Here is a 20,043-nt window from a genome sequence, read left to right on the forward strand (position 1 = left end):
ACACAGGGAGGTGTAATACGGATGATTCAGCTCCCAAACCTGCCCATGTACTCTGGGCCAGCTGCTGGGAAGCAGAGATTTCAGATGGGTGACAATATTTTGGCAGAAGAAAATGTACCAAGGCTCAGCGGAGACACAGGTTCTGCAGGAAGAGAAGTGCCATCTTCACTGTTTCTCTCTTTGTTTTTATTTTCCTCAAAAACACTGTTTGCTTTTAAACACAGCACTGAAAATGTTATTGTTTTAATTAGAACAAGCCACAGTCACCAAATCTGAGAAGAATTTGTGACACAAGTGTGGTTAAAGCTATTTGAGTGTTTTCCACATCGCTCTCCCTCTGGGGAAGCACGAGCTTTTCAGTCAGCTTTTGTTTGCAAAGCCTCAAATGACTGAGGTCCCTGATAAATCATAATTACTGGAATTATGAATCTGGGAGGTTTTTTTCTTTGTTTGATTGGGTTTGGGTTTGTTTTGGTTTGGTTTTTTTTTTTAATGGATTGAGTTCTCTCTCTTCCCATCAGCACCATCAAGGAAAAACAAAAAAACAAAACAAGCCTCACAGGACTTAAATATCATGAGTTAATGCTGAACCAAGCCCCCTCAAACACATTTTTTTAACTGCCAGAAGCAGAACCCCAAAGAAGCAGCCAGAACCCCCCCATTTCTTCCGCAGGGAGCTGGTGGGGACAGGGGAGAACACAGGGGAAACAACTCCTGCCAGCTGATTGCTTACTGCTGCGAAAAGCTGCACTCCTTTGTTTAAGAGGTGATAGTGAGCATAAATAAGGGAAAAGGCAAAACTTCCTGGCACTCGAACTGCACTTGGGGCCCCTTTTCACTCTACAAGCAGAGAGAAACGCCCAGGCCTGGTGTCAGGCGGGCAGTGGGTGCCCTGGGCAGGCTGGGGCTCTGGCTCTGTCTCAGCCCCCCCATGCTGCCCCTTGCTGCACAGCTTCTACCCCTGCTTTGTATAAACCTCTGTGAAATATAAGTGCCTACATCTCCACAGCTCAAGACTTCCCACACCAGCACTCGTAGGAAGAAATGCTCTCGTCGGTCTGGAAACAAACACGTGCTGGGATGAGAAGAGGGCTTTTTCTCTGATAGCACCACTGGCTGTCATCATTTAGTCATGGTCAGGGAATTTAAAGATTTCCTGCCCTCCCAGCGTGAATCTCAACCATGACCCTTGTGCTCTTTACACCAGACTGAGCCTTGGGCTTTGACTGCATCAGCACTTCAAGCAAGCTCAAACCAAGGCTTTTTATTTCACCATATTAGGAAGGAAGAGGCTTGGTGGATTGTTTCTTTTCCCCCCATACTGAGTATGCTGTTTTGTATATTACCATACCAAAAAGATAAATGGAAAACAGACCATGTAGCATGGCAACAAGTGCTCTGTGACAACTAGCTTTACCAAATATGTCTAAGGATCCTGGGTAATTAACAAGTTATTTACAACAATATTAAAAGTACAGAGCTTAGTTGATGAATCAACTGAATGAAGTCACCTGAGAACCCCATATGAGAGGCTTGTTATCTCAGCCTGGATTAAATCAAGTTGTGTAAAATTCCTGCAACAAGGAAGGTTAGGCAGAGGTGCTTTGTCCTTATTGGTAAACAGCTGAAGCGTGCTTCCAGGTGGTCTGGTACAAGCCTTCTGCAATTATTCTGAGACTGCCTATTAAAAGCTCACTTATTTGAAAAGACCTCCAGCTGCTGTTTTGACCCATATACCTGTGACTTTTGTCCTGGAGGAAGTGGTCTATGCTTTTATGTGATAATGGCAGTTGTCTTAATTTCCTCCAGACAAGGCTGCTCAAAACAGTTACAGGAAAAAAAGAAAAAGAAAAAAAATCCTACTGCAGAATCAAAGCATATTCTTCACTGCTTTTAATTCCTTCTTGAAGGACACTGGATGATCACTGACTCAGCAAGCTGCCTGCCTGTCTCAGAAACAGCTGAACAAGCCCAGGTTACCTGGGAAGTTTCAGACAGAAATCCTGTCTTCCTGATACTTTTTTCACCCTGCAGGCTTTTTAGCTTCTTTTTGTCTTTTTCTCCGTGTTTGTAGAGAAGTTTAAAAGGATAAAATGTCTTCATTAAACCACTCTGCTGTCCTTACAGAAAATCTGAAAACCAGTCTCATTTGGTAAGTAGCAATCATGAAGCTAACGCTCACTTTCATTTGCTCCCTCACACACATGGGCAGTGCCAAGCTAATCTGAAAAGCTTGCACAGGAGGGATTTCAGATCCTGGCTTCCTAGATGGAAAAAACTGGGAAAGAAGGATAAACCTTAAAGCACTGGGCAAAAATTAAGGTTACTTCACTGAATAAGCTGGAATTGTTTTCAGGGTGGAATTAAAAACCAAAAACCAAGACCAACAAAACCGAAAGCCAAACAGCCAAAGGAGAGAAAAAGGAAGAAGGGAAAAGTATGCTACAATGTCCAGTGTTATCAAAGAATACGTCTCTTACTGGATATTGGTCTCAGAAGACAGGGTTAAAGAGTGCCAGTAAGGAGAAATATGATACCATGCAGAAAGTTTTCTGTGGAAAGATTTTTGCAAAGGAGCAGGGTATTTCCATGGGGCACAAGGAGGATGATTCAACTGTGCATGACTCTGGTTTTGTCCTGGTGTATGCTTATTACACTGATGAAATAGAATAGCAAACCAGGCCCGCTGAACATATATTTTCTGTTCTGTGTATCATGCAGAAAGGTAGTGTTTAAGGTATGAGAGCACACACTGATTTCAGAATAGCCAAGCCAAATTCAATAAGCAATTCTTACCCTATCTCCAAGTAAAGTTTTGTCAAAACATACCAAGAGCTGGTTCAGTGACACCTAATGATTGCTCACAGCCTGACTGAAGTTAAATCCAGGCTTGTGCTTTCATTTTAATTAGCTAATGGGTGGTAAAGAATCTATAAAACAAACAGAAGCAATAAAGCCATCTTGTAGTTAAAGCCATCACTTAATCCTTGTTTACACAGAGAGCCAGGACATCTTACTCCTGTGGTCTGTTATGCTTCATTTCATTCAGTGGGTCCTGAACCTGCTTCACAACAATTAGTCACATAGAAATGATAAAGATGAGGGAAGCAAAGTCTCCTGGTCATTTTAGGACCACAATCCACCTTTATGTACTGAAATGTTTCTATCAGTACAGCCACTTAATGTAGTGAAGTCAGTAACACATGAAAAGCACAACAGTGGCAGAGTACAGTGTTGTTTCCTATATCCAGAACTTTCTTGTTTTCAGTTTATCATTACAGTTCACCAAATTCTTACAAAAAGTAATTACCCTCTCTCTACTCCTTTGCTCAGCTCTTCCCAAATGTAAAAAGCAGGATGGTAGCTTGCATCGACAGGGAAACAAAATGTATTCTTTATTAAGAGCTGTATTTTTCTCTGTTCTGAAATGTTAGGAATCAAGTTTTTTATTTGTTTTGTTTTGGTTTTTTAATAAAATGCATACAGAATCTAGGAAAAGGAAGAGTCCAGCAACTAGAAATAGTATCTATGTGCACAGTTCAAGGTACAGTTCACTCTTGTCCCAAATCTCCTGTTTTCTGGCTCCTTCCTGACAACCCTATTCCAGCACTGCTTGCTGCCTCCTTGTTTCATTCTCTCTATGCTTGGTGGGGCATATCTCAGATGATATCACCCCAATTCTACCTGCACACTTCTGGTTCTGATTATTTTGCAGATGTGAGGCAAGTTGTAGGCAGTGGGTCCTAAAGTCTCCCCTTTGTTTCTCTAATACCTAGTACAGAAAATATCTAATATATTATGCTCACTGATTTCACTGAGGTGTCAACCCAGTCTCCTTTTATAACAGTATTTGAGTGAGAAGCAAAATAGGATTTTATTTCATTATTAATTTTCTCATCCTTCTGCCTCGCAGAACTCCAAAATCGTCTTAACCTTATTGTTCTTTGTTAAAAAGCTGGGTTTGAAAATAAGCTGAATCATCACATACCTGTATCACCTAGATTAAAAACGACAGGAATTCAGTATTTTTCATGTCTTTGTAGTCTACAAAGCATTCTACTAAATATGCTTTTTTCAATTATCATTTTTATTTCTATAGGTGGTTTTCTGTCTTTGCACATTTTTTTTGACTGAACAGATTTGTTTAATGAGTCAATATTTAAAGAATTTAAAAAGACTTAGAAGATTCAAAGGAATTAAGAGAGTTTAATATATTTATTCATAGCTCATCTGCAATTCATCAAAGTACTAAGAAGAGTGAGGAGAGCCATCTGCAGAGCTTGCATGCCAGTGTTACCTGCCAGCATTTAAAAATGCATTTCACCTTGGATGCTTCAGCTCTCTCTTATGCAGCTTTTCCATAAGCAGTACAGAAATCCCGCATCTGAAACAAGGACGACATTATGACTGCTCTGTGGCTGAGCATGAAGATTGCAGAAGAATCTCCCTCTGTCTGTGTATTTCAATGGAAGGGCTCTCACAATCAGACCCTTTGAGCCAGGGGAGGGCAGGGAATATGCTCTCTAGGTATTGCCTGCTGGCAATGATGGCCTTTGGGGACATGACCCAGACCTCTCCTCCACACTGGCAATCATATCACTTCAGTTGTGGCCTGATGGGACTGAGACAGTGCCCTACATGGCTTCAGTGTGTCTGTCAAAATCTGAAAGGAACTCTATTTTGTCTTCATTCTCCTAACAAAGCTGGTCCTAAAGGGCAGCAGGGATTCCCAAATGATTAACACTAACAACAGTATGTTCTGTTAAGCATTTTTTTTCCAGATGAATTGGAAAAGAATTCTTTTCACACAGAAATTTTGAATGCTGAAGACTTCAAGACACAAGCAGATCATGGCAGAGTAGGTAAGGTGTAATTTTCAGTGGGTATGGGCAAGATAAGAAGCATCTGGACATGGCCTACAGCAGGCAAAAGCTGGTTGTGGGCAGCCAGTTTAAGCATCTTAAGCACTTCTGACACATTTTTATTGTTAGAGGTGCCAAATTTTTTCTGTTGTTGGTGTTTGCTTAAGTCTAATTTCTTTTACATGAAACAAAGCCATGTTCATAGGGCAGGCCAAAGTTTTCCAGGAAGAAGGACAGGCATGTGGGCCATGTACTGTAGGCTTAGGAAATCCTGTGCTTCCAGGAAATGTTTGATCTATTGTGCATGTACAGTACAAGGAATTTGTGTCTGAGCATTGAATGCACTGAATTTGACAGTTCACTGCACATATGCCCCAGGGCTGATGAAGGCCTCCAGGAGTGTTGGGCTCACTGTGCCTGCCCCATAAAATTTATCCACTCATACTGAGTAGATACCTCAAAAAATTCTAGATGCCTGGCACTCAGAGATCACTAGATAGACGAGCACCTCAAAAGCCAAGATAAACCCTTCAAATTCCACATGGACTGAATTTGAAATCAAGACGTATGACAGCCCTGGATATAGTCCTGTAACATTATGAGGAGAGGCTGAGGGAGCTGGGGCTGTTCAGCCTGGAGAAGAGGAGGCTCAGAGGAGACCTCATTACTCTCTACAACTTCCTGAAAGGAGGGGGTAGCCAGGGGGGGGTTGGTCTCTTTTCCCAGGCAACTCTCAGCAAGACAAGAGGGCAAGGTCTCAAGTTGTGCTGGGGGAGGTTTAGGTTGGACATTAGAAAGAATTTCTTTACCGAGAGGGTGATCAGACATTGGAATGGGCTGCCCCGGGAAGTGGTGGATTCTCCATCCCTGGAGATATTTAAAAAGAGACTGGATGTGGCACTCAGTGCCATGGTCTGCTAACTGCAGCGGCAGTGGATCAAGGGTTGGACTTAATGATCTCAGAGGTCCCTTCCAACCCAGCCAATTCTATGATTCTATGACTCTATGATTACCAATTGTTAGGATGCATTACCTAGCATGAGGCAGACACATTTGATCTGCAGCTTGGTGCAAACAGCTACCCAGTGTCTTATCCCAGGCTAGAATCAGAGTTATATGAATGGAAAGGAGGGAGGGAAGCACAAATGCACTAGATTCCATCTAAACTCTGCTACTGCATGATGTTTAAGACTGTTCACAGCAATCACTTGGTCCCCAGAGAGCCATCTGTAGGTAGTGGGAAAGATCCCACAAAAGGCAGTGGAAAAGCTGTACTTCTCTTTTGCTTCCTACTGCTCTGGCAGGGTCTCTGATAAGGTAAGCAACAGCCCTGTAAGTACTCCTTGGGGATAGCATCATCTCAAGCCAACTGGTGTACATACATGCATCTGTGTGCAACTACAAATACCAAGGAGATTGGGGGTAGGAGGGTAATGTGAGGACGAATCCAGAATCTTTTCTCACAATAGAATTGACTACCCTGTGCCAATAACTCACACTTAAGCAGACTCATAATTTATAACACAACAGGATACAGTTAAAACTGCAGGAAATGCACAGGTTTGAGAACTCCAATGAGGCTTAAATCATTCAACAAGCAAAGAAGCAAACCAAATAAAACCCAGAGGGGATGTAAACTAGGCAGCGTTAAAAGATTTTTGGCTCTAGTAGCAGAAATTAAATTTTATAAAGAGAAAGAAATATTAGAATACTCATCAGGCACGATGAAAATGCTGAAATGTAAGTGGTCAAACTTTCCACAGCTGTAAGTGCAGCTTCTAACTTCAATTGCATTTATATAGCAAGTGTCGAAGAATATATGCTGATTTTTAGTTCAGAAGATTCTAAAGGAGCTTTTGACCAGCACAGTTAGTGCCATTAAGGAACTCACAGTATTTATAGGAATTTCTTTCTCTGAAACACTTTAAAAGGCAAATTAAGTAATTTTGGTTGAATTAAGGTAACAGCATAAAGAACTGGGCTAAACTATCTGCCAGAAGCCATCCAATGCAACTACATACCTTGCAAATGTAAGCTCTTTATGGTCCTGACATGATCTCTGACAGAAGACATACTTCTAGGAGTGAACATGTAAACTAAACAGGAGCTTGAAGTCATATAATAGAATCATAGAACCATTATGGTAGGAAAACACCGTTAAGATTGTCGGTTGCTTTGTGCTTAGCTTTCAGTGAACTCCATCTATTGCTTTCTCCCTTCCTATAATTAATGCTCCCTTTCAAGTAAATGTCACCACTCCACCCATTACATTTTTTTCAAAGTCATCAGGATCTAGGCAAACATGTAGTACTTATTTTAATGAGTTACTTATTTTCATGAGTTACTGCGTTTATTAGGAAAGATTTTTTCACTGACAGTGTTGTCAGACGTTGGAACAGTCTGCCCAGGGCAGTGGTGTAGTCACCAACCCTGGATGTATTTATATCATGTGTGGACCTGGTTCTTAGGAACATGGTTTAGTGGTGAACTTACAGTGTTAGTCAAAGGTTGGACTGGATGATCGTGAAGGTCTCTTCCAACCTAAGACATTCTGTGATTCTGTGTTTTCCTTTAAATGAGTTCTAATGTATATGGAAGACAATGGTTGAGCTACATAATATGAATATGTAAATTCTCAAATTTATTAATTTAGATTTTAGTGACAGATGCTATAAGTTATCCTGAAATTCATGAGAAATCATTTTAGACATTGTACTTGATAGTATTCACAGCTTCACAGGACAGAAACCAAGTAAAACAAAGCAACACATTGAACTTTTAAAGCTAAGCAATATGCAACTTTTAAAGCTATTTTCTTGAAAAAAAATGCTTATGTGGAGAAGATACAGTTAGGTCTTTTGACAGAGAAGCAACTCCTGGATCTGATTCTCAGACAGTTACAAATTGTTACAACCCCACTGGCTTAATTTAATCCTTTATGTTTAAATTCAGAGCAGCCTTCTTTGTACTATTGCTATTGTTGAAGTTACTACAAATCACAAAGATTTCATGAGGAAATGTCCTTCTCACCATTTAGATTTTTCTCAACAGTTCTGGGTTGGCTGTCAGTCAATTCAGAAGCCTCAGCCTGTATTTTCCATGGTGTATTGTACTTTGTGGCATACTGAATCATTCAGAAGTAACAAAAAATTCACTGGAAATTGCTATAACTAAATACAAATCGAGATGAGCACATAGTTCTATTTTTTGCCACGAGCACACTAGTAAAGACTTTATGAGTTACTTTGGAAAGAGTTCTAAATTTGCTGAATTGAATGTTCTTTTGTTAATAAGACTGCTTAATAAAGCAGCCTTGATAATTAATGTGCAAAAAGTGTAGACAAATCTTGGAGAATATCTCAAAGTTCCTATTTTTACCTGAAGAAAAAAAAAAAAAGGTTGTGCATTAGTTGGAAATTGATGGACAGTGTTCTGGACAGTCTGAGACTGCGTAACCTGAGTCAACACAAGGCCTCATCTCTACCTCTATCCCCCTTTCCATCCCTCCCTCTGCAGCCATCCTTAAGCCCTGTCACTTTCCTCTCCGTTTCCATTGTCCTGAAAACAGGTTCTGCTAAGCTGGGTAAGAGCCTCATGCAGAGGTGGAGCTACCAGCAATAGCTGATAAGGGCTCTCCGTGCAAAAAGGAGGTGACACCAATGTGGCACAGGGGGACCTGACACACAGGATTGCAGCTGATTTTCTCTAACAGCATTTGACTATCTTATCTCCCCATCAAAAGAAGGCACACACCAGCTTCTCTCTCTACCTAGTTATAAATATTTACAAAATGCTCAGCCTCAAAGCAACCAGGTTTCTTTATATTCTGGAAAAAAAAATTACTAAAAATCCCAATCAGCTAGGCAGTATTAACAGAGGAAAATTCTCTTGGTTCTGCTGAAGCCAATAGTAGTTTTAGTAATGCCATGCACATTTCACCTCCATGCTTTAAGAAGCAAGCTATATGAAAATAGTTTTTTGACCTACATTTTTGAGGGAAAAAAGGAACAACTGATTTCTTACTAATTAACTCATCTTCTTTTTGGTCAAAATTTTAGAATTGTTCACTCACTTTATAATTTAATAGGGGTATACTATTTGCTAACCTCTCCCACTTAGGACATGAATAACAGTGTAAGCATAAGGCTGAATTTAAAGCAAAAGCTGGTAGACAACTGCTACTGCAGATTGAATTTTCATTTTTAATAAAGGCAGAGAGATGTGCTGGCAAGAACGTCTTGAGCTGTTGTATGTGTGTAGCAGCATTACCAGTGGTATGATAGGTCATGTTGAGATGATGGAAAATATAATCATAAGAGAGGACAGAGCAGAGCTGAAGATGAAGAGCAGAAACTTATTCTGGTGAACATGAACACAATGGACAGGAAATACCAAGTAGAAGATCACATGTCTCCAAAGAGCAGACATTCTCATTTTCTGAGGAAACAATGGAACACAAAATCAAATTTACTTTATTATATACTCAGGCCTTCAACAGAGGAATGAAGGGGGAAAGTTAAAAAAAAAAAAAAAAAAAAAAAAAAAGCAGCAGCAATGAATTTTCTTATACTTTAGTTATACAATTCCAGTCAATGGGGTATAAAAGATTTTCTCTGATCTTAAACTGATTTCTAGGCTTATGCTAAAGAGATACAGGGAAGATCTTAATGAGAATTGTCAGGGCTACAGCCTAAGTTTCAGGTTTTTTCTAATTTGTGTTCAAACGTTCATACTATATGGCTATGAAAAATATGATCTTTCTATGGAAAGAGCCAAATGAATCAGTGATGCTTCCAAGCCACTTGGACTCCAGTGAGAGCTGGAATGTTTGACTGTTACACATTTTAACAATGCCCATAAAGAAGACAAATAACAGAATAAGAAATGACATGTCTTAAATGAGACTACTGGTACATGATGCACAGCAGCTTTCCAGTCTCTTTCAGCTACTTTTTCTCCTTCTGCTTATATTATTTTAGAGGTTTTTCTCAAATATTTAATCCATGACCACTGAAGGAAACTGAAGTATATCAGGTATTTCAAAACTAACTTTTCAAATAAACTGCAGCTCCTGAAGCTTATGGGAGCTAGAAAGACCACTAATATTCACAAAACATGGTGCCTTTGTCCACAGTTCCTCCATGATACGAGTTATTCTGCTGAAAACAGCCAATTACTCTTGCACATAAGGTCTGGAAATTTAAATGCCTTAATATTGATGCTGGGGAAATAAGAGGTAACTTTTCAAAATCTCTGAGGAAAATGGGTTCATGTTGGAGGGAAGTCTTCAGGGCTCAGAAGATGTAGAAGGACAATATAACCTTAGCTTCTAGCATCTTAAGATGTGTACAAAATGCTTGTTCATGTTCTCCTGGGAAGCAGAAACTCTAGGCAGCCCAGAACCTTGCTAGAAAGTTCTACAGCACCTTTTGTAGACTTAATGTCTAACAGGAAGGGATGGATTACTTATGTCTATTTTGAAAGCTACTGGTTTGTTCTGGTTTATTCTAAGCTGTTCTGCATTTGAATCAGGTCATGTTGGGAGAATGGAAGGAGGCTATCACAAAGAAGTTCTTTAGTACAAGGGTGGTGAGACTCCAGGACAGATTGCCCAGAGATGTTGGATATGCCCTCTCCCTGGAAGTGTTCAAGGCCAGGATGGATGAGGCCTTGAGCAACCTTGTCTAAATGAGAGGTGTTCCTGCTATTGGAGTAGATGATCTCTAAGGTCCCTTCCAACCTAAGCCATTCTCTGCTTCTATGATTCAAGCTGTGTTGAGTTCTCCTCAGTCAAGCTGGGAACCTGAACCAGATACCAAATCATGTGGTGGATAGTAACAACAGAATCAGGGGTTTGGTAACTACTAAAACACTCCAACCCCCCTGCAGTATTTCATTACCTATATAAGCAAGAGCACATTCATCGTAACAGCACCATGGAGATGTTATCAAGTCAGTATTACAGAGGGAGGCAAAGGAACTTCTGTAAAATCACACAGATGTGATTTGCCACAGAAGAGGGTTAAAAATATGAGAGCAAGTCCATGACTTAAAGCTATAGTACACAGTGAGTAATAGAGCCCCTAATCTGTAAGTCCTGCAGAGCTTGGCTGAAGTTGCTAACTGATCTTTGTCAGGCCTGTACATATTCTTGGCTGGATAGCATCTAAAAAGCAATTAATATTGCTACACAAACATATTAAATCATGTTTGAAAGCACACATGCTCACGTCAAATGACTACAACTAAGCTTTTTTTGTGCCCTCTGTCACCGAGAGTACATGCTCCTCTTCCCACTCCTGCCTCAATAGCAGCCATGATCCATGATAGGAGGTAAAGATTCACAGGGCACTCATCCATCTTTTAATGATCGTGTTAGATCTTTCACTATGCAGACATTTTACAAATGTTGTGAAGCTGTAATGCTATCCTTCCCACGAGGACACCAAATTACTTATCCGTGCTTCTGATATAAAGCATCTTGGCTGAACTGTTTCAGCTCTTTTGCTCTGGAAGATTTCCAGTCAAGGGCTGTATTTATGTCAGTTACAATTGATTCAAAATGCTTCTACAGGATCTCGAACAGACTAACACATCTTCACTAGCTGAACCTGAAATGGAGACAATAGATGGCTTTCCAGGAAAACAGGGGAATAATCATGCTTGTACCTCTAATTCTCCCGTTTGAGTTGGCACACCTGGTAGGAATTCAGCCACTGCTTACACCAGCATCTTTTCTAGACTTCCAGAAGAAAGTCTCTTCCAAAAGAGACTTAAGATGGTTGTGACCTAACTCCTATTTTCATGGAAGGACTGAAGGATTCGGGGACACAAACCTATGGATTTACAGGGAGAGCAAATGCTCCTGCACACAAAGTCAGTTTTGCAGGTGGTACTTAGGCTTTAAAGTCAGAGAAGCACTTGCAAAAATTTGCTTTCAACTTAACTGTATACCATTATATTGTATTTGTCTTTAAAGTTCTCCTTTTTATGTGAGAATTAAGCTTTCCCAGTTTTCTGGGATTTTGACCACCTAAATTCAAGCTTTATCTTTTAAATTTGGCTTTGATTAACACAGCTGTTATTTATTCTTTTGCTTGGCAGGAGCTTCTGCAAGACCGCCATAAAGTCAGCCTGTTTGTATTGCATTGTACTGTTAATCTCCTTTTCCTTTATGACATACTTACACAATATCCTAAGGGGAGGATTATTATCCATATATATGGATTCATACTGGCACGTAAATATATGTGTAAATGCACAACAAAGATGGGAGCAATGGGAGGGAATATTTTAGTAATCTCCTAAAAGTCTTTGTGCAAATGTCTAGATAACACATAAAAGGGAATGTTTTGTAAGGCACAAACCAGGGGAACAACATGAATTTTTTTGCTAAATAGAAGCATAATTCAAGATAAGAACAGACTACTCAGAGTAGTTGGAATCATTTGGGTGGAAGAAAGATCTGTCAAATTAAGAGGCTGCTATATTATTATGATTGCCTACACACAGCTCCCCACCTAAGGTTTTCCAAAATTGCATGTTAAGAGAGACTTTTTACTAAGAAGTAATTAAAAGAACTGAAGAACATACAAAATTGTTTATAGTTGCTGGGTTAATTTTCATCAGAACTTGGTCATTATCTTAAAAGAGCATCAACAGCTGAAAATTCCTGGCTATCCAGGAACATCTACAGTTCTGTGTCTGACAGAGACATTCTGAATGTCTTTTCATTGCATGGACAGGATCACCTTCATATAGAACAATAAAACAGTGATGGGAGATCCCTCAGAATTCTTCCATTCATATGAAAAAGGAGTTACAAAGTCACACAAAGCTGTCTGGGCAATTTGTTATGCCAGTAAGCCCTAACTCCTGTCCTGGTAGAATATTACTGGGACTCATAATGAGACTATATTTGCTGAAGAAATTAGTGCTAGGAGTGTACCAGTCGGGTAGAAATTTCACAATAATCATGTTGGTCTGATTCTCTTTCCTAAATAAATCAGCAAGAATCCAGGTAGCAAAAGTCAAATCTCCCAGCATACTAGTTGCTTGTATTTCCTTTCAGTGAGCCTTGATGTTTGACAAGGGAAAAAGAAAATCCTTGCTCATTCATTCTGATCGAAGATGGTTAAAACCTATTATATACTCATCATATTTGACCACGATCATGATATTTTGCTGCTCTGCACCATCTGATGCCCTTTCAGACTTCTTTTTGATCCCCTGTATAGGCCTCATGCTGCCTCTACAGAGGGAATAACAAGAAATCCTTGAAAACTTTTCCCCAAGGCAAGGAGTATTATTTCTGCTGACTGTCATGACCCCAGCTCATGATAGTTTGCTGCAGGGGGACTTTGGCACCAGAAAGGTTGTGCTGGCCATTTCAGTGTGTGCAAACTAACATGAGGCAAGAGCTGCTAAATGAAACTCATGAAACACTCCTGATGTTTTCTTTCAAGTTGCAGAGCTGTGAGCACCATGCCAGCCATCCAGCAGAAGAAAAACACCCTGGAATCCCTCCTTGAGGGATGTGAAAGCCTGTCCTTGAGTGCTGGATTTATGGTCTATTGTTTGCCTTTTCATTTATTTAGACTGTATAAACAAGCTTCCAGTTTCCTCAAAAAAATGTGAACAAGTCCTGGTTTCCATCTCCCTTGATTTTTTCCAGTTTTCATTACTAGGTAGACAGTCGTAGATGCTTTTCACCTCCAGTTCTCTGTTCTCTGTTCCCATAGAATGACACAAATCATAGGTTTCTTCTTTCCTTAGAGCTAGCTTTATATAAAGCTCTACTAGTGCAAGTCAAATTATGGTCAGGACACTGAACTGCAATATGCATGAGTATCATAAACATATATGATATCAGAAGGCAAAAGTTGAAAAAGACAAATTTCTGACCCCGAATCAAATTAAAGTAAAAATAAGGAAATCTGTGATTAAACTAATTTAAAGCAAATATTCTGCTCCCTCTGGGACATTATTCCAACGGTAAATGTTTATAAACAGAATAAATGGTAGGGAAAAGTTCTATTATAAAATTTTCTAGAGCCACACCTTGCTAATAAAGCCTTGACTGAGTTCATGCTTTTAGATTTTAGAAGCATATTTTTGTATAACTTAAGTCAACACAAAGCATGCATAAGCCCATCCTGAAGTCACTTTAGCCAGCCCTCTGTTTCGTTGTTTTTCTTTAGTGTATCATTTTTTTTGTTGTTCCCCCTTTCCATCCCAGTAAAGCTGGAAAATTCTGCTGGTGATAACTGACAGCTTGCTCCCCCTCCTGTCACTCCTTCTTTAAGAAAACAGGAGGGAGGGAGCAGTTATCTCCTGGAAGGCTGAGAAATTACTGATTTAGTAAATTCTGTGAGTCTTACCTTGGAGCAGAACAAAGCCTTGGCGTTATCCTTAAAGGAGCAGAGCAGAGTCCTGGAACCAAACTTCTTCATTCATGCTCCTAGTGGCACTGAGACCCTATGATCACCAAGTTGGATATTCTGGGAGCTATCTGACAGCCTGTGTGTCATAGGGTATTTTGCCTCTAATCATACAAGGGCTGCAGGAACAAAGAGCAGTGGAGCTTTTGGCCCTTATGGGAAATGGACTGACTCTGCTCCATTGCTATTTAAAGAGTAGATGCCTTCAGGATAAATCCTCTTAGTGTGTTTTCCTGTTTGTGTCAGACTTAAACCTTTTATCCATTTCCTAAGAGGAGAAATAAAAAAGTAATCAGCACTAAGCTGCACTGTAGTTCAGGAGAGTCCCTGTGGGGTGGCTCAGAAACAGGGAGAGCCAATTTATGGGTTTTCTGCTAAAGGGAGATGAGGCACTACCATTAGCATAATGAAAAAAAAAAAAAAAAATTGTAAATGACCAGATGCAAAATGAGGAGCTCCCTCTGCGTGGAGATGGCTGCTCCACCCAGAGCAGTGCACAATGCCAGCAATGAAGGAGAAGCGAGCCAGAGTACAGCTGTTAAGAAATCAAATATTTATGGAGAAGTCTTTCTCGCTTTTCCTACACTGGGATGATCAGTGGGAGGCCAAGATGAATGCTGACAAAAGCATGCACCAGGTTTTGTATGAACAGTGGCCCAGAATTGGGTTTGGGCCATGGTAGAGATAAAGTCTTGTAATTCAGGGATGATTTTGAGTGCAGCTGGGGGATGATGAAACAAAAAGCGCAAAAAGTTCTTCACCACAGTCTGAAAATGCAGCCAAAGGAACCCTAAGAAATAACTCTCAAGCACTGAAAGCATAGAGATGGTCAATCTTTACTCCCTCTGGCAGACCTTTGTTTATCCACTGAAATGCTTAAACTGCTCTGTCGAGTTTACAACATTCCTGTCATCATTCCTCCAGCCTGAAATACAGGAGGAAAAGCTGACTTTCTGGTTATAAGCTTTCTGATATCCTTCACTTCCTCCAAAAACATGGTGACAGCCCTTCGGCAAAATAAAGGAAAAAGAAAGCCTTGTTATTTAATCAGAACAGACAGAGAAAAAAAAAAAAGCAAAAGCTGTGGGGAAAAAAAACAAAAAAAAGAGAAAAAAGAGAAAGGAAAGGACTTCCTGAATCAGTCACATATTTCCTAAGGGGATAGAAAAGAGCAAAACCAGAACTAGTTTGGCTTTACATTTCATCTTGAAGTTAAATTTGCTTTATGCTTTAAATGGGAATTCATGTCACCTATTTCTTCTAGTGAAATTCTAGAATTACGTATATCCTTGAAAAGTTTGGAAACTTCTAGTGATTCATGGCTATCTATAGGTCTGTTCTGGGGATATAGTCTGTATAGGGACTGACTGATCATTTGGTAGAGGATAAATTGCAGGGAAAAGGGTGTCTTAGGGATTTGGTAGTGGACTGTAGGGTCCATTGTGTTTATGCTACAAATCCAGCTGGTGTTGGCAGTTGCTTGGCAGCTACTGTTTCTTTGCATGAAATGGTCCAGTGATGCTAGTTCATATTATCTGTGCAACACACCTCTCTAGTGTTACCTCTTGCAGATACTCATAGGTCATCTCCAGGCTGAACAGTCACCAGACTGCCCTCCCCACTGCCTTCAAGGATGCCTCCTCTCTCTTTTTAGTTAAGTGATACATTGCTGATGCTATTATGCTCCCTGAATTGTTGCTGTATGAAGAAATTACAGTCATTTTATACCTAATTCTAGGCTTTGTCTGAACAGCCAGATAAATATAGTTTTAAGATTGCCTTTCCCCAAAGTTTCTCTCTGATGGAATTTAAACAAGCCTTGGTAACAGTGACTTAGATTTTCCTAGCAATTAAGGTGAGATGTGGTTGCATTTGGTAAATATGAAAGTGGGTTCCCATTTGCAACCCAGGCCCCTTGCTCTGGCTGTGCAGTACAGAAAAAAGCAGTTGAGGAGGGAGGGGAGGAAGCAGAGATGGGATCACTTGCAGCAATTCACAATGAACCTGTCTTCCCTCTGGCTGCTGTTGGCAATTAGAACATTCTCTGTATTTCAAAAAGCACCGGATCCTCTCATCTAACATTAGATGTTGAACCAGGACATGGGAGTTAGGACGCTGCTTGTCACAGGCTCCTGATTACAGCCAGTGGAAAGAAAATCACCTCCAAAGAGCAGTTTAGGCTCACCTGTGAATGAGATGTCTCTTGTTGTCCATAAAGAGAGAGGAAAGTGAGGGACTTGCCAAAGAGCTATTAAATGGAGCTGGAAGTGGATAAGTGCTCACTGGGCATTAGATACACTTAAAATTAAGGGAAATGTAACCCTCTCCCTCAGTGTCCTTGCACTTAACATCTTTCACCTCCAAAATACAATATGTTCTTTACAATTTAATCAAACCTTTAGGTTAAAAATCCCGCCATAAATCTATGCTTAAATATGCTTTTCCCCTGACTCTCCAGAGCAGCAGAATGATGAACCTTAATCACAGCTGTCCTGTGAAAAATAACCAGTATTGAACTTGTATAGGAAGGTGACACACCAAAGCCAGTGGGGATTTGCATGACAAACACATCCACCTTCACTGGTGCCTTTATTCACATTTGAGTATTCTCTTTCATGGTTTGTACAAAAGTACCTCTGAACTAATTCCCTATATGGGACACAACAGTGAAGTATTTCAGCTGATAAATACTGACACATGTAGTTTCATGCTATTCTTTTTCTGAAATGAAAAGCTAAGACATAAAATAGACATGCTGTTGATTCCATTTTATGACTCTGGGAATACACAGATTATCCTTATGATGAGACAAATGTTTAAGCTTTTTGCTGCATTTGGATGTAAGAACCAGTCATAAACAATTAGCTATGTTAAAATGATTTTTCAGGGCTTTGGCCAAACAAGTAATTGAACATAATCTTCATTTAAAGTTCATCTGAAACAAACTCACTTGCTTTTTCCTGTAGAAACTCAGAACATAAACAGTTTGATCTCAGACATTTGTATTACTTTTCTGTTGAAAGTTAAATCCACATAAATTAGAAACAAAACAGTTCATTTAGCAGAAGCTGCTATGAGATGTTTCAACTTTTTCTGATTTTAGCTTACTTTTTTCTTGGCTCAAAAAAAATGCTCTGTAGATTATTCTGATCAATCCACAATATTTTTTTTTCCCCTGGAAAAGAAATTTTCCTTTTTTCCGGTCCCATTTCTAAATACAGTCTCCTGTTTTAACAGATCACTACTGCTGGAGAATAGCTTTAAGTGCTTGTCTAACTGATGTCATTTGCCAAGCATGAAAATAAAACTGCAAGGAAGGAACTGGAAGAATTATCGCTGGATTAAGTATTCCTCAGAAATTAAACTGGCATGGTCATAATCATGTGGTGGTTTCTTCTGAAACATGACTGCTATTTCCAGGGTCTCTATATATTGATCTATTCCAGCTGTTAGTGAGCAAAAATCACAGGCTCTTCTCTAGGCTGGATTTTACATTAACACTGGGATACTTTAAACCACACATGGTCCAAATTTGGCTTGTTTTTCATGGTAGAAAATGGCAATGTACTGGAACTTAATAAGTGATGTATTTGAAAACAGCTATGTAGATAGGAAGAAGATAGTTATTCATGGCCAAACAGTCCAAACTTGACATCAGTTTCTCAAATGCCACAAAAGATTAAACCTTCTCTTAGGAGATCTCTGAAGATCTGCTCCCTCTTGGGCACTGGCAAGGGATCTCCGAAATTTCCTATGTTTGTGACTGATTAAGCTTTAATTGCGGTCTTAGCTCTGCCTAAGAGACCATTAGTTTACAGAATAGGGGTTTTTTTCTTCAAAAGAAACTACTTAACCTCAAGACCATTGAGACATAAAACCAGTCAGGTGAGAAAAGAGGGTTTACAGAGCGTGACAAAAGCAGCACTGCAAAATATGCAGTGCCAACATCTGAAAACTCTGGAATGGGGAAGGCTGTAGGAAGGGGCTTTGTTTTGCAATGTCCCTGAGCCTCACAGGAGGCTGAGCTGGGGTTCACAAATACACTGAGGTGGCATTCTTTATCTGCAGTAACAGATGGTGTTGGCTGCGAAGGTCACCTTGAAAAATGAACTTGCCTGGTGGGAAAAAAAAACTCCTCCAGGAGGAGGGGAAGGGACTCAGCTTGTTTCCCAGTGCCCACTGTGATAGCTGCAGATCAGGACTGTATGTACACTGGAAACAGTATGTGGAGCCATGTGATGGGGGAGATATTTTTTGTACTGAATTTGCAAACACAGGTTTCGTTGTTTTTTCTTCAGGTGGCACTTTAATCTTTGGAGAAACTCTTTATTTCTCACCTTAATTTTCAGTCAGCTGGTGACTTTTGACTCATATTAGGTCTCTACAACAACAGCCTATCTTGCATTAAACTAATTCATAGATAAGCTATTAGTTATCCTAGTCCCAAGGATTTACAGCACCGTTCCCAAAGGAAGCCATTTACTTTCCCCTAGAGCCACCATTGCTTTCAAAGCTAAACAGGCCAAGAAGGCCAAGACTAAAAAGATGACAGTCTGGTGGTCAGGGGAGAAAATGAGTAAGAAACCCTATTAGTCACGTGGCAATAACATTATACAAATTAGAAAATTATAGAAAATAATTACTTGCTAGTATCCCTGAATTTCAGTGTATTTTCACTTGGAAAGAAGGACCTGAGCTAATATTTTGTAACACTATCATTTCTGATACCCACCAGGACCAGTTCCTGGCTTTTGCTCCCCTTCAGCAATATGATCATGTTCACACCTTCAGCCAGGTGTGGCCCTGAAGAGGCTTTTCTAGATGCAGTTTGAATCACACCTCAGGAGCAGTGAAATTTTGACACTTAAAAGTTTTGTTTTGGTTTATTTCCTGACCCTTCCCTGTTTTTCTCATCCCAAACTATCTTCCCAAACAGGTTTTTCTGCTATTTTTTTCTCCTTTTTGCTGCTCTGTATCTTTGACACACAAGGAAATGTGAGGGATAGGGTCTCTGCAGTCTAAAACAATTGCCTGTCTCTCTCATCCAAAAAAAGAATATTCATAACATATGGTGTGGGATAAGGATTCAATGATTATTATAAAGAGTATGGAAAACCCAGAATGCATGACATCAAGTGCTGAAGGATTACTGAAGTTTAAGCAAAAACAGAGGAGCTTTGTCTAAATCCAAACAAAACCAAGAAACAGGTAAAAGCCCTGGCTTACTGATTGCCAAATTTAAGACATTTACTCCCCCTCCTGCCTTAGATGTTAACCAAGCACTGCTAAACTGACTACAGCTAAGCCACTGTAATGTATCACAGATATTTTTATATTAACAGATGTTCTTCACTAGTATAACTTTAAAATTAACTGTAACTGCCAAATTCATATTTGGCCAGTAACCTTTATTTTAAGAACTGTGGTGAATTTCTACTGAGTTTCTAATGGTCTATCAACTAATTCACTTCTACATAAAGATGAGGATTTTATTTAAAGAAAAAAAAAACTTACTGTTTCCATCCATTAGGTAATGCCAATTTAATCAGCAATATTACTTTAGGAGGACTCTAAGTCATGAAACATGTCCCAGTAAAAAAACTTAAAAAAATCCCTAACTAAAAAGCATTACATCTGAAAATTCTGTTGGACACAAATAGACAAAGGAAAAAAAGAAGTTTTTACTTTCTCTATATAATTATGGCTCTGAATATGCTCATTCTTTTATCAGTCTTCAATCC

The 20,043-nt window shown here is 39.7% G+C and overlaps 1 protein-coding gene across 3 annotated transcripts in view; it reads right to left on the reverse strand.

Annotated features, from left to right (window-relative positions):
• The window catches only part of ARHGAP28 (Rho GTPase activating protein 28), a 75,386-nt gene that overhangs the window by 34,863 nt on the left and 20,480 nt on the right, over nt 1–20,043 (reverse strand). The window contains exon 1 of one of the 3 annotated variants that reach the window (XM_071737198.1): nt 14,243–14,553. The exons of the other annotated variants lie outside the window; for them this stretch is intronic. The gene's annotated coding sequence lies outside the window, so the exon portion shown is untranslated. Of the gene's footprint in view, nt 1–14,242; nt 14,554–20,043 lie in introns of those variants that run through there. 3 annotated transcript variants of the gene reach the window in all.

The sequence above is a fragment of the Heliangelus exortis genome, chromosome 2 (genome assembly GCF_036169615.1).
Source record: "Heliangelus exortis chromosome 2, bHelExo1.hap1, whole genome shotgun sequence".
NCBI classification, from domain to species: domain Eukaryota; kingdom Metazoa; phylum Chordata; class Aves; order Apodiformes; family Trochilidae; genus Heliangelus; species Heliangelus exortis.